We start from the raw sequence: 14,901 nt of genomic DNA, 5'->3' as shown, positions 1-14,901 counted from the left end.
GTTTTAGGTCCTGCTTCTGGACGGCTCCAGCTCATTGCGGCTCCAGCTCATGGGTGGCTCTGGCTCATTTCAACTCCTGTTCCTTGTGGCTCCAACTCATTTTCACCTTCAGGTTGGTGGTTTCTGTTTTGTTTTGTTTTGTTTTGTTTGATGGGTCCAGCTCGTTTGCAGCCCCAGGTCATTGTTTCTGTCCTGGTTTAGGCTGGGGTGCAGTTAATTTGCTTCTCGGTAGCTGGTGCAGGGCCATGTTTTGGGTTTGTGCTGGAAACGGTGTTGATCCCACAGGGATGGTTTAGTTTTTGCTGAGCGGAGTTTGCACAGCTGGGTACGGGTCAGCGGGTGGTGAGCAACTGCACTGTGTGTCACTTGGTTTTGGATATTTTATTATTAGTAGTAGTATTAATAGTATTTTTTCTTCCTTTTTTGTCCTATTAAACTGTCTTTACCTCAGCCCATTAATCTGACTACTTTTTTTTCTTTTTTTCAGTTCTCTTCCCCATCACAGTGGGGTGAGCGCAGGACTGTGTGGTGCTCAGCTGCTGGCCAGGCTCAGCCACACCACTTTCTGCACCCATTTTTTCGAGGTCCAGCGTCTGAATGGCTCCAGCTCAGTTTACTGCGTCTGCCCATCTCCAGTTCATTGATGGCTCCGGCTTGTTTGATTCTGCCCCAGCCCATCACAGCTTGTGCTTGTTCAACTGCTCCTGGCTTTTGGCCAGGTCGTAAATCAATCACTGTCATGGCCTGTATATGAATATGAACTGTCATAATTGTACACGTGTTGCCTAATGAGCGTGTTTATTGTTCAATGACTAGTCCGGTGAATAAACAGTTGGACTCTCAAATGAAGTGGGAAAAGTGCCTTTTCGCCCAGAGACTATCTCAGACGTTTAATTCGGCCTGGTGCATGCCGGCGTCCCGCACTTTGGGGAACAACGCGACCGGACCCCCACCTCCGGCAGGGGTCCACGCACCCTGCCTACCCCCCCTCCCGCCCGGGCCCCAGCGCCCTCCCACCCCCCTCTGCCTCCCACCGCCCAAAGTGCCCCCCTCCCGGGCCACGGTTTTGGGGCTGAAAACAGACGACGGAGCCTCCGTTTCCAAGTCCCAAAAACGCAGCACTTGGTCATTTTTCTGAGCCCAGACCCGCAGGACTCCGCCGGCATTTTCAAGCACAGAAAACGCACGACTTAGTCTTTTTTCTGGGCTGCAGAAACCCCTGGGCTCTGCCCCAAAACCGCCCCAGAGCTTGTTCCCAAACCCCCAGCTGGACCCAGTGGGAGACCCAAGCCCTGAACCACCCCCCGGTGCCCAGTTGAGCCCCAAAGCTGGGCCTGAGCCCAAACCACCCCCCGGTGCCTGCTCCTGAGCCCCGAACCTGCCCCCAGCTCCCGGTCCTGATCCCCAGAAACCCCAAACCCGGTCCTGAGCCTGAACCTGGTCCTGAGCCCCAAACCTGCTCCAGTGCCCGGCCCTGAGCCCTGAATAAGCCCCCAGTTCCCCGGTCCTGAGCCCCAAACCCTCCCCAGCGCCCGGTCCCGAGCCCTGAATCTGCTCCCAGTGCCCGGTCCTGAGCTCCAAATCCCCCCCCAGTGCCCGGTTCTGAGCTCAAACCGCACCCGTTTCCCGGTCCTGAATCCCCAACCCCCCGCTGCCGCCCCAACACCCACAACCGGCCCGGCCCGGGGCTCCCGGCCCCCAGAACCCACCGCTCAGCCCCGGCACCGGCTCCCGACTCCCCGCAGCCCCGGACAAGCCCCGAACTCCACGGCCCCGGGCGGGACGAGACGGGGGCACCCGCCAGGCGGACCCGGGGCGCCGCTCTCCGGCCCTCCGGGCTTTATTCCCCGGCGCCCCGAGCCACGACGGCTCCTCCGACGAGACTCCGGCAGCGCGGACGAGCCTCCGGGCGCGGGCGCCGGGCCCGGCCCGACCCTCCTCCGCTGCCGGCCGCAGGCCGAGCCCCCCGCGCCTCACCTGGCCCCGCCGGGGGAGCCCGGCCCGGCCGCTGCCGCCCCGGGGCCGCGGGCGGCGCCGCCGGCAGAGAACGAGCGGAGAGAGACGGAGCAGGGACGGCGGCCGGCGGGGCCCAAATGGCCTCGGCCCCGCCCCGCGCACGCGCCCTGGGGACCCGCCCCCCGCCCCCGCGCCAGGCCCCGCCCCGCGCTCGCCCCCGAGGCCCCGCCCCTCCCGCCCCGCGCACGCGCCCCGAGGCCCCGCCCCTTCCGCCCCGCCCCGCGCACGCGCCGCTTCTTCCGCCGGCAGAGCGGGAGCGGTGGGTGCGGACGCGGGGTCTTCTCCCGGGGCTGGTGAGCTGGGGACGGGGCTGGTGTTGCGGCTGAAGCTGCTGCTGCTGCGGCCGGTGTTGGCTCTGGGAGCGGGTCTGGGTCTCGCGGGCGCGCGGTGCCGGGTCCCGGGGCCGCGGCGGGGTCGGGGCTGGGCCCGGTCTGCCCCGAGCCCGGCCCGGCCGCCCCCGTCCCGGCGCCGCGGGCCGGAGGAGCCGCGCTGCGGGGCCGGGCCCGGCCTGGCGGGGAGCGGCCCCGGGGCCCAAGTCCGGCGCTGCCGGCTCCTGCCCGCCGGGCTCCGGGCCCGGCCCCGCGGGGAGCCGGGGGCTGCCGGGGCCGGGCACGGGAAAACGGCGGCGGCTTCGTGCGGGCGCGGAATAATAAAGGCTGGAAGCGGCGGCGGGGCGGGGGCTGGTCCCCCAGGGGAAGCGGGGCCGGGCTGTCGGTGCGAGCCCCGCGGCGGCCCCGGGAGCCCGGGCTGCAGCCCCCAGCGGGGCCGGGGCTCTCGCCGGAGCCCCCCGAAGGCGGGACTCGGGCTGTGCTGCCCGGCCCGGACACGGGCACACGGGGCCGAGCCCCCGACGGCGGCACTCGGTGGCTCTGCCGAGCCGCAGCACTGGCCCCCGGAGCCTTGTCTGGAGCCCACGCACCCCCCCGGGGCTGGGGCTCTGCTGCGAGCCCCCGCAGGCGGGCACTGACCTCTGTTCCTGAGCACCAACACCCGGGGCTCGGTCCCTGTCTCTCAGCTCTAACACTGGCCACAGGAGCCCGGGCTGCAGCCCCCAAAGGCAGCCCTTGGTCTGTCTGGGGGAGCCCTGACACTGGCCCCATGAGCCAGGTTTCAGGCCCCCAAACACAGGGCTGGGTCTCTGCTGCCAGGCCCCAAAATGCAGCACTTAGTCTCTGTTTCTGAGCCCAAAACCTGACCAAATGAGCCCTGTCTTAAGCCCCCTGTACACAGCACTTGGTCTCTGATCCCAAACACACGGGGCTTGGGCTCCGTTTCAAGCCCCCAAAACGCAGCACTTAGTCCCTCACTCTCCCCCTGGCCCAATGAGCCTGGCTTTGACCCCTGCCACCAAAACACAGCACTTAGTCTCTTTTTGTGAGCCCAAAACCTGGCCAAATGAGCCCGGTTTCAAGTCCCCCAAACACAGCACTTAATCTCTGTCTCTCAGTTCTGAGCCTGGTTTTGACACCCTACCCCCAAAAAACACAGCACACACTTAGTCTCTGTTTCTGAGACCCAAATGCAGGACTTCTAATCTCTATAAGCCCTGAGCTGGCAAAATGAGCCCAGTTTCAGTTCCCCCCACCCCAAAAATGCAGGACTTGGTCTCTGTTTTTAAGTTTTGAGCCCCCCAGATGCAGCACCGAGTTGCCCTTTGTGAGCCCCAAAACTGGCTTAGTGACCGTCCTGGTTGGCAGTAAAACAGCACCGATTCTCTGTTCAGTCACTTCACTTTTTAGCTAAGCCCCTTCCAAGGAGCTGAACTCTGAAATCACCCATCTCTTCACCCCTCTCCTCAGGAGAGCATCTCTCCTTTGTCCCCGTGGCCCAAACCACGGCAGTGACCCTGGTTTCAAGCCCCCAAAAGGCGGGACGTGGTCTCTGTGTCCCGGCTCCGTGTGCCGGAGCCCCAAACCCGCCGGATTCACCCCGGGCTCGGGGTTTAACCCCAGCGGGGGCCGGGGGCTGCCCGCTCACACCCACCCCCCCCCATGCAGGAGGGTGGGGAGAAGAGGGAGAAAGAGGAGGAAAAAAACTCGTGGGTTGAGTTAAAGGCAGTTTAATAGCACAGTAACGGCAGAGAACACTAAATAATAAAAATAACGACAATGACAATGCAATAACGACACAGATAATGACAATAAAATATCAATACTAACAGTAATAACGCGGCTCCAAGGACCCACACAAGGAAGCGACACAGCCCAGGCGGCTCTCAGCCCCCGGGGGCCGGTTGCCCGGCCCGTCCCCGCCCCGGCAGCCCCCGTTCCCATCCCCTCCCCGGTCGGACCGTTCCTCGCCGTGTTCCGGGCGCCGTTCCCGTCCCGCTGCCGGGAGAAGGGAGCTCCGTCCCGCCGAGCCGGTCCCGGCGCCCCCGGGCGGACTCGGGCCGTGCCGGAGCCGCCGCAGCCGCTGTCCCGGGCGGGAAGGCGGGACTCGCTGCCGGCTCCGCGCCCCGAGCCCGGCCCGGAGCCCCAGCCCCGGTTCCCGAGCGCCGCGGGGGGGAAGCTGGAGCGGGACCGGGCCGGGGGGCAGCGACGGCTCCGTCCCGGCGGGCGCCATTGCCCGGCGTGGGGGCGCGTTCTTGCTCCGCCCACTCCTTTTATAGACATCGCCCCGCCCGCCGGCGGGACAGGTCCCGCAGTATCGCGGCTCCGCCCCCTCTTCCCGCCCACTCCTTTTATGGGCATCGCCCCGCCCCTGAGAACTCCGGTCCCCGCCCACTGCGCCACGGCCCCGCGATCTCTCAGCACCGCCCCCTCGCCCCGCCCACTCCTTTTACGGGCATCGCCCCGCCCACCGGGTCGCCCCGGGTCCTACTGCCCGCCCGCTCCGCGCTGCCCGCTCCGTCCCCGGCCCGTGGCGTCATCAGCGTCACTAGGGCGTCACCAGTCACCCCACCCCCGGTTGGCTGCGGACCGTGACGACACCGCGAGGGTGTGGCGGCGGGGGAACACCCGAGGGGGGAAAATCGGGGGAGAAACACCCCTCCTGACGCATTTATGGCGTCGTTTTTGACTCGGGTAACTCAGGGGTGAGAAATGGAAAGAGAAATAAACAATGGAAAGAGAAAAGTTGTGACGCGTCCCTTGATCCAGTGCCCACGGGGAAAGGGAATAATAGTAGAAAAGGGAAATAATAGCCGAAAAGTTGTGACGCTTTCCCTTTTACCCAGTGCCCACAGCGCAGCCAAGGAAAAAGGGAAATGGGACGAGAAAAGACCAGTGAGCGCTGCCCGCCCGGCACCGGGGGGGCTGAGAGGGAGCCGTATTGTATCGGTGGCTGTTTGCTAGATGGCCTGCATTTCCATGGCTGCTCCATCGCCTCAGTTCTGCATCTCCAGCCGGAAAAAACGCATCCCTCTTCTCTCAGGAGAGACGCGGACGGGTCCTGGGTAGGTTTGAGCCCAGAACCCGGCTGCTTCCCCCCAAACCCTCCTACAGCTACGCATACGGACCCAGCTATAGCAATGTGTCCATGAAAAATGTAGAAATATATATAAAAATACATATATACACCTCTGGGACTTTTGGGCAATGCTCGCTCCCTCCCGGCCGCTTGCCTGTGTCTGTCTTTTGCTCATTCCCACGCGTTCCTTACCCAGTTTGGTGAATTTATTTTGAATTACTCAAGAGTTAAAGCACGTCCCCGAGGCAGGGCTGGGGCTCTGGCAGGGGAAGGACCCCCCCCCCCGTCTCCCACAATTCTACTTACAACTGGCCAACGCCACCAGCGAGGCTCTGGGTCACCCCGCGGCCGGTCCCACAGCCCCAACACGCCGCCCGGGGGCTCGGGGGGAGCCCGGGGCAAGTCCCCGCAGCCGGGCACGAGCCCATCCGGCCCCGGGCACCCCCGGAGACCTCGGGGCGCCCAGAGCCACCTCGGAGCCAAGCCGGGGAGCAGGGCTGGTCTCCTCAGCGCGGCCAGGCCCCTCCCAGCCCCTCTGCGGGGCCCACGGGGACCCCCACGGCCAGCGCTGGGGACCCGCTGCCCCAGGAGGGGGACACAGGCTCCGGCCACCCCCGCCCCCAGGAGATGGGGGGCTTCAGGCAGCCCAGGGGAGGGAGGGCAGCCGCAAAACCAAGACCCTGGAGGGGGTCTCAACAACTCCCCACACATCTCTCCTCCACCCCCTGCCACCAGAAGCACCCCCTGTCCATACCCGCCATCACATCCCCTTGCCCCCCTCCACCCCCAGCCAAATCCCCCCCAGGTGAGGGTCATTTCTCATCAGGTGGGGAGAGGCTGCACCTGTGGGTCTGCCCCAGGTGGTGCTTCAGAAAAAAGGGAAAAAAAGGGGGAAAAAAAAGAAGAGAAAGAAAAAAAAAAAGAAACAAAAAGGAAAAAAGGTGGAAAAGGGGGGGGGAATAAAAATGTAAAAAGAACAGAAAAAAAACAGATAGAAAAGAAAAAAGAAAAGGGAGAAAAAAATAAAAAAAAGGAAAAAATGGTAATAATAATAAAAAAAAAACAGAAAAAGAAAAATAATGCAATCAGAAAGCACAAAAATACGTGGTGGGGGGTGCAAAAGAAGGGAAATGCACAGCAGACCGACCCACCCCCCCGCCATGGGCAGCCGGTGGTGGGGAAAAAAGCCGGTGAAGGAGCAAAACTGCCCCTACAAAGCCCCGGCCTAAGGAAAAAACCAAAAAACTACACAGACACACACCCCCGATACCCCACAATGAAATCCTGCCCAAAAAAAGACCAGAAAAGGGGCAAAGCGGCAGCAAAAGGGCCCGGAGCCGCTGCAGAGCAGCAGGAGCAAAGCGCGGGGCAGGCGCTGGGCACGGGCGATGCCGGCTCTTCTCCTGCACCCCCTTTTATCCACAGAAAGGCAAACCCAGGCGCTTCCCTCCGCGTCCTCCCGGCACCAGGAACGCTGCCAGGCGTACAATGACGCTGCGAATGGGGTGTCCCGTTCCTCTTCCCAGGGGATTAAACCCCTCAGCCCGGCAGCACCACCAGCGGGTTGGATCCTTCGGAGCACTGAGTCCCGGGGTGTAGGAATGTGTCTGAGAGAAAATGGCCATGTGAGCCACCCTCCCTACTGTGAGAGATGAGATTAAGGGCAAAACAGGTGGTAGAAGATGGAGTTAGTACATGGGAAAAACGGGAACCGAGAAGGTAGAAAACATGTTGTGCTAATGACTGAGCAATTTACTGTGCGAATTCTTGTAACCAATCTGATGTGTGAATGAACTGCACGCACAGCGCGGGGACAGGGTCACTGGCTAATCAGAAACAAGCGAGTGGCATGTACGGCTACAACACAGGGTCTAAAAGATGATGATCTGCGCTGAATAAACGGCTTCTGTTGATTCACATCGGATCCTCTGGAGGCCAGTTATCTCTCCTCAGATGGTGACCCCGACGTGAGACCGATCGGCGCTTGGCTTGAGCAACGGAACGCGAGGGGCGGAAGACCCAGAAGGTGGCCACGGACACCCAGAGAGAGGTGAGCAGCCGGGGCAGGAGATGGGGCAACAAGTGACAAAAGAAGAAGGGGCTATATTAAGACTTCTCCTGCATATCCTCTCTGAGAGAGGGGTGAAATACGATGAGCGTATGCTCCGAAGGTTGTTAACCTGGTGCAGAGGGAACGGATTCGCACCAGAGCCCCAGACAGCTTTTAAACCAGAAATATGGGAGGCTGTTGGGAAAAAACTGTGGGAAGTGATAAGTAAAGGAGACAAAGAGGCGTCACCGTTAGCAACGACATGGCGGTTGGTGTTATCGACCTTACGAGATATGAAGGCGGAGCGAGCCATGGCAGCCGGGGCTTTTGCAGCATTACAACCCACGGGAGCGGGATCGAACAGGCCAGGTCCGAAGGTCTGGGACGATCCCCTGCTGAGCCCCTCTGCTCCACCTGAGGCCGAGGGAGGAGGCAGAATGTCAGCAGAGAAGGACAGAGCTGGAGCTGTTTGCTCCTGCCATTGCCCGCCTCGCCCCCTCCCCTCCCCAGTCGTCTCCCTGAGATGGAAGTGCTGGTTTTGTGTGTCTGCTGTGTAAGTGTGTGTGGGCGCCAGCTTGTACCTGCTGATCAGCACCTGTGCTACTGTTTGCTTTTTGTTGTGTGCAGTGTCGTTAGGTGACTCCCCTTGAGCAGGTGTTCTGCCCGCTGTGGTGCTGTTCTCGTATGCAACTAGGGCTGGCACTCCGTCAAGTGAAGAAGTTTGTGTACACACCGCGTTTAGACGTAAGGCGAGCGCGCCCCAGGTAGATACACCAGGATGGGCCGTAGAACTGATGGAAGTCCTGAAATATTGGGGGAGTTTTCACCAGCCGACACGTTTACGGTCTCGGGAACGGCTCGCCCGTGCAGGGCGTATCACTGGTTGTTTGTTGTTTGTCTGTAAGATCATGGTTGATTGGGAAAAGGAGTTGAGCCAAGATCTATAGGATGCTCTGTAGGAAAATGAGAAACTTAAGGAAAAATGAGCAACTGAGCTCTTGTGCAAAGGCAGACTTTTATGTCAGTCATAAGTGATGGGAAAAAAAGAAAAAAGAAAAAAAAAAGAAAAAGAAAAAAAGAAAAAAGAAAAAAAAAGAAAAAAAAGGAAGAAAAAAAAAAAGAAACCAAACAGGAACAATTAGATGGGAAATGTGGCACATTAGCACAAAAGTATGCCACACGCGCTACGAGAAAGCATCAGAAAAAGAGAAATAGGACACCTGATTCAAAGCAGTACCATGGAGATATGGTTTTGGTTTTTCCCTCTATGTGTCTATGTTATTGCATGCCTTAGTAGGTTGCTCTGTGTTATACCCTGCGAGACTAAAATGAACCCCAGCAGAGGCGGTCTCCTGAGCAAGGGGGTGGAATGTGGGAAAGCAACGAAAAGATCGGCGAGGAGGATTGTAAATACACTCAAGGGACTCGCACCTGGGTGCTGGAAAACACCTACATCACACCAATTGTTATTCAGTCTCGGGTGCTGGCAAGAAAAACATTTGGATGACAGAAGCCTGTGACGGACTCACAGACACCTTATCCAGCTGCTCGAGAACCTTGGCCTGTTGTGGAAGAAGATCAAAGCACAGTACCAGCAAGAACAGGGAGTCCGCGTGCGCTCTTGCTAACGAGGACTCTTTTGCTGCCAAGGATTCGTGATAACAAGGACTCTCTTGCTGCCAAGGATAAGTTTAACGATGCGACTAGTCCAGCTATGTCTGAGTTATTGCTAGATGTAGACAGTATTCGATATGCGACGCTGCAAAACAGAACTGCTACTGATTTTTTGCTTTCAGCTCACAGACATGGTTGTCAAGATTTTAAAGGGCTGTATTGTATGAATCTAAGTGACCACTCCACATCCATCCATGCCCAGCTGCAGGAACTGCACCCACCGAACCGGCAACTTGTGGAGACCACGGGGTGAAATCTCTTTGCTGGCTGGACTTGGGGGTGGGGTTGGTTGAAGCAAATTATACTCATTGCCTGCGTGGAAGGAATTTGTCTGTTATGTTTGGTATGCGGTTTGCCGTGTGTAATAAGCATTATACCATCAGTTGTAGATGCCGCTTTGCGTCGTACCCTCATACGAGTTGTAGAATATGTTGCTCTAAAAACTCTGTGTGTATCCACGAGAACCCAACCCTCACAGAAGAAGATAACAAGAAGGGATTACAACAATGGAGTCACGTATCAGACAGCCGCTGTTAGCAAAGCTGGATCATGAGTTTGGTGAGACTCGCTGCATACGCTGGCCACGCGTGCGGCGACTCGAGCCTGTACTTTTCTACTCGATCCAGCGCAGGAGAGTCTGGTGGGACTCGCTGCATGCACTGGCCACGCGTGCGGCGACTCGAGCCTGTACTTCTCCACTCAATCCAGTGCAGGATATAAGGGGGGCTGTCTCGGGTCAGAGAGGGGGAGAGAGACATGAGCGAGGGGGAGAGAGACGTGAGCGCACTTTGAAGATACAGGGGATGCCCTGAAGCGCTGTGTCTGCCCCCGCCCCCACCATAAGTTCTATGTTCATTAATGCCAACAGCTCCGAAGGCATTACAGCATGTTGCAAGATAAGATACAGTCTGCTACTGCTGCAAGACGCGTTGAACACCTTCCTACAAGAATTTCAACTTTACGCCCTGACAGGACAGTGGGATGATGCACTCGCAAAGAGCCCGACTGCATTAGGGTGGGTATTTTTGCCACATCCCTTTTCAAAAGCAGTAACTACAATGACTGAAATGTTACGGCGACTGTTTTTCCAGGGTCGTTTGTGCTGTCAGCAGCTTTCTGGAATGGATCCAAGCCACACACACGTCCCCATCAAAAAGGATGACCTTGACCCTTGGTTATCACAAAGTCTTAACCTACAAATTGCCTTAGTACATTATATTGGGCAAATAAATTATTCTTTCCCCCGGCACAGACTATTCCAGTCACTTTCACAAATTCCTTTGCAGCCGCGCATCCTGCTGGCGCCAAAGCCTCCTGATGGCACCCGTACGGTGTTTGTAGATGGTTCAGGGACACAGTAAAGGCTTTGGACTTATTTCAACAGGAACTGTGAAACGCAGGCAGAATGTCAATATGTTACTGGTATCGTTCAGAGACTTGAAGGAGCATTTATAAAACAACTAGAGAACCAATTGTTATTTAATCTTTTACTGCAATTAATGTTGCTTTTATGAAAAAGACGGTTCCCTTATTTTATTGCCCACATATGCCCTCATGTTTTAAATGTTCTAAACATGTCGTCTTTGTCATCCACAGCAGCAGAGCGACAGTTTGTAAGAACTGTTGAATGGCCTGAACAACCGAAGGTGTATTATAAGCGCCTTAGATCGGGGCGCGGGCTAACCACAGACAACACCGCAACAAATAGAAGTTGTGAGCAAGACAATTCTGTAATGATTTGTACTTCTCATCCGTAGGTTTGCTTCGGCTCAAAGTGCAAGTATACAAGAACGTAATCAATCTTATTGTGTAAATTTAACGCGAGTAAGGTATAAAACAGCAGTAATATGGATAGGGAATCGGCAAAACGCATCAAAACCACGTCTTTCTCTGTATTGGGATTGGGAGTACAACTCTCGAAGACTTTGTGTTACATCTCTCCCCTGGAATACGTCGCGACATGGCTGAGAAATGGTTAAACACCATCTCCAAGGTGCTTTTGACATGTCGTTGCAACAAAATATTCGTCCTTTACATGATCAGCTAAAAGCTCAAATACTAAAGATTCAAGACTTAATGAACCGCACTGCATTTGAAATATTACAGAAGGATTTCTCGGTAAATCCAAAGAAATTGGCTTTCTGGGCTAAATTTAGGAATCTGGGTATTTACTGCCTTAGCAGGGTTCTTTTTGATTCTGTTTTTAACTGTGTTTAGTATATAACCTGCTAAGAGCGTCACAACGAGTGGGAGCACGAGTCATGGCGGCCTCGTTAATAAATGGTCTGGTGTTAAACAAAAAAGGGGGAGATGTTGGGGCAGATCTACGAGCAGAGGCCTGCGTGCGGCCAAAGGCACAGTGAGCAGAGCACGCAGGAACCACAGAGCCAAGAGAACAGTTCATCCCTTCACTCCGTCCTGTGACCACCGTATAACATTCCCCAATCTCGGACAAAGAATAGGGCTAAGTATTCTTCCTTCGCTAGGAAGGAAAATGAGAGAAAATGAGAGACCCCCCCGACCCCCGGGGAACGGGCCCCGGAACGGGGCGGGGGCACCGGGGCATCGCCGTGTGCCATCGCCCCCGGGAAAAGGGTCTGGGGGGGGCTGTGCCTCTGCCCCCAGCCCCAGGGACCGGGGCTGCCCCAGGGAGGGAGAAATGGGGGGAAACCCCGTCCTGCCCCGCCGTGGGGGGGCTCTCGGGGCCGGGCGGGCTCCGTCCCCCCCCGCTGCGTCGCCCCGGTTATTTGTCACCCAGCGATGTCCCCATCCCACTGATGTCCCCATCCCAGCGGTGTCCCCATCACACAGTGTTCTCACTGTCACAGCAATCTCCCCCCATCGCTGATGTCCCCCCATCACAGCGATGCCCCCCCCCCGCCAACAGTGACGTCCCCATCACACCAGTGTCCCCCATCGCAGTGATGTCCCTCCATCTCAGCGATGTGTCCCCTCCCCATCGCAGCAATGTCCCCCCATCAAACCAATGCCCCCCATAACTGTGATGTCCCCCCATCACACAGTATGTCCCCACTATCACAGCAATGTCCCCCCTCACACCGATGTCCCCATCACAGCAGTGTCCCCCCCCATCACAGCGATGCTCCACCATCATATAATATCCCCCCCCCCCGACACAGCACTGTCCCCCCAAACCTGCCCCGCTCCCCTGAGCGCCCCCCTCCCCAGCACCCCCAGGGGGCCCCCGCTGCCTCCCCCCACCCCCGAGGGCCCCTCACTCTGATGGGGGGGGTCAGGGGGGGCAAGTTTCGCCGGGCTTCTGTGGTTCTGCTGGTTTTCAGCAGCTCAGGGGGATTTGCTGCTGCTTTTCTTCGCTTTTCCTGTGTTTTTTTTTTTTTGGTGTGATTTGTTTGGGGAGTTTGGGTTTTGGGGTGTTTTTTGGGTTGGGTTTGGTTTTTTTTTTTTCTTTGGGCTTTGCAGGGTCAGTTTTGCTTTTTCCCCACCACCAGCTGCCCGGGGGGTGGGGGGAGGCAGGTGTGTTTGGGGTCTGCTGCTCATTCTGCTGCTTTTGCACCCCTACTTTTTATACTTATGCTTTTTTATTTTAGTGTTTTTCATTTTATTCTTCTTTCTTTTTTACCTTTTTTAAAATTTTTTTCTGCTTTTTTATTTTTTCTTCTTTTTTGTTCCCTATTTTGTTTTTTATTCTTTTTTTCTCTTTTATTTCTTTTTTCTGGGTTTTTCTTTTTCTTCCTTTTTTTTCTCACTTTTTTCTCTTTTTAATCTTTTTTCCCTTTTAAATCTGTTTTTTTCTTTTTCCTTTTTTTTCTGACTTTTTTCTTTTTTTTTTCCTTTTTTTCTGATTTTTTTCTTTTTTTTTCTTTTTTATTTTCTCTTACCCCCCCCCCCTTTTTTCCCTCCCAGCATCCCCTGGGGCAGCCCCACAGCTGGGGGCCCTCCCTGGCTGACGCTGATGAGAAATGACCCTCAGCTGGGGGGGGTTTGGCTGGGGGTGGAGGGGGGGCATGTGATGGCGGGTGTGGGGCTTGGGTGCTTTTGGGCCGGGGGGGTGCAGGGAGGGGTGGTGAGCTGTTGACCCTGCCAGGGTCTTGGTTTTGCGGCTGCCCTCCCTCCCCTGGGCTGCCTGAAGCCCCCCATCTCCTGGGGGCGGGGGTGGCCGGAGCCTGTGTCCCCCTCCTGGGGCAGCGGGTCCCCAGCGCTGGCCGTGGGGGTCCCCGTGGGCCCCGCAGAGGGGCTGGGAGGGGCCTGGCCGCGCTGAGGAGACCAGCCCTGCTCCCCGGCTTGGCTCCGAGGTGGCTCTGGGCGCCCCGAGGTCTCCGGGGGTGCCCGGGGCCGGATGGGCTCGTGCCCGGCTGCGGGGACTTGCCCCGGGCTCCCCCCGAGCCCCCGGGCGGCGTGTTGGGGCTGTGGGACCGGCCGCGGGGTGACCCAGAGCCTCGCTGGTGGCGTTGGCCAGTTGTAAGTAGAATTGTGACTCAGGGCGATGCTTTGGGGCGATTTGTGCTGGTTGTGGCTCTCCTGAGCACGAGGGAAGGGATTTGCTGGCCCTGGGCCATGGGAAAGTCGTTCTTCTGGGTGGTTTCCCAGCAGCTGGTTCCCGCTGGGTTCCGTCTCTTCCCCGGGGACGGGGGTTGGCGTCGCCCCCAGGGTTTGGTCGTGTTTCTCCCCAGCCCAGGACTCTCCGGTTCCCCGGGTTCTGCCAGCGAGGGCAGGGGCACGAGGAACGTCAACCCGCAGACACGGAGGCTCCAAGCCCCGATGGAAGGTTTGGGGGGAAGCAGCCGGGTTCTGGGCTCAAACCTGCCCGGGGCAGCCGGGGCCCGTCCGTGTCTCTGCGCAGAGCAGGGAAATGCGTTTTCCGGCTGGAAATGCAGAACCGGGGGGATTTATGATCTGGATAACTGTAGGCCGTCTATTAAAAAGGCACCAATACAATAAGGCCCCTCTCAGCTCCCCCCCGGCTGATGGGGGCCGGGTCTGCCCCCCGAACCCCCCCCAGCTCCGGCTGGGAAATCCCTGGATTTCTCCTGCCCGGGGACAGAGGAGCCACCGGAGGGGTCGGGGTGGCCGGACTGGGACAGGCCGGCGCAGGGCAGGCAGCGGTCACTTGGCTCTGCCATCCCACCCCTTTTGCCATTTCCGCCCCCCCACCTTTTTTCCCCTTTTTGGCCACGTCCCCTTTTCCCTGGTTGCACCGTGGGCACCGGGTCAAGGAAAGTGTCACAACTTTTCTCTTTATGTTTCCATTTCCCTCTTCTCTTTCCCTTTATTCTTGGCTGCACCGTGGGTCCTCGGTAAAGGAAAGTGTCACAACTTTTCTACTGTTGTTCCCCTTTTCCCTTTATTCCCCTTTTTCCCTTTCTTCCCCTTTTCCCTTTGTTCCCTTTCCCTGCTGGCCCCGTGGGCACTGGATCAAGGGACGCGTCACAACTTTTCTCTTTCCATTGTTTATTTCTCTTTCCATTTCTCACCCCTGAGTTACCCGAGTCAAAAATGATGCCATAAATGCGTTGGGGAGGGGTGGGTATTTCCCCCGATTTCCCCCCCTCGGGTGTTCCCCCGCCGCCACACCCTCGCGGTGTCGTCACGGTCCGCAGCCAACCGGGGGTGGGAGTGACTGGTTATGCCGTAGTGACGCTGATGACGCCACGGGCTGGGGGCGGAGCGGGCAGCGCGGAGCGGGGGGGCAGTAGGACCCGGGGCGACCCCCGGTGGGCGGGGGGGAATGTCCGTAAAAGGCGTGGGCGGGGCGAGGGGGCGGTGCTGGAAGA

Source organism: Chroicocephalus ridibundus, chromosome 5 (assembly GCF_963924245.1).
Source record: "Chroicocephalus ridibundus chromosome 5, bChrRid1.1, whole genome shotgun sequence".
In the NCBI taxonomy this organism is placed as follows: domain Eukaryota; kingdom Metazoa; phylum Chordata; class Aves; order Charadriiformes; family Laridae; genus Chroicocephalus; species Chroicocephalus ridibundus.
Note: the sequence above shows the minus strand (reverse complement) of the source record.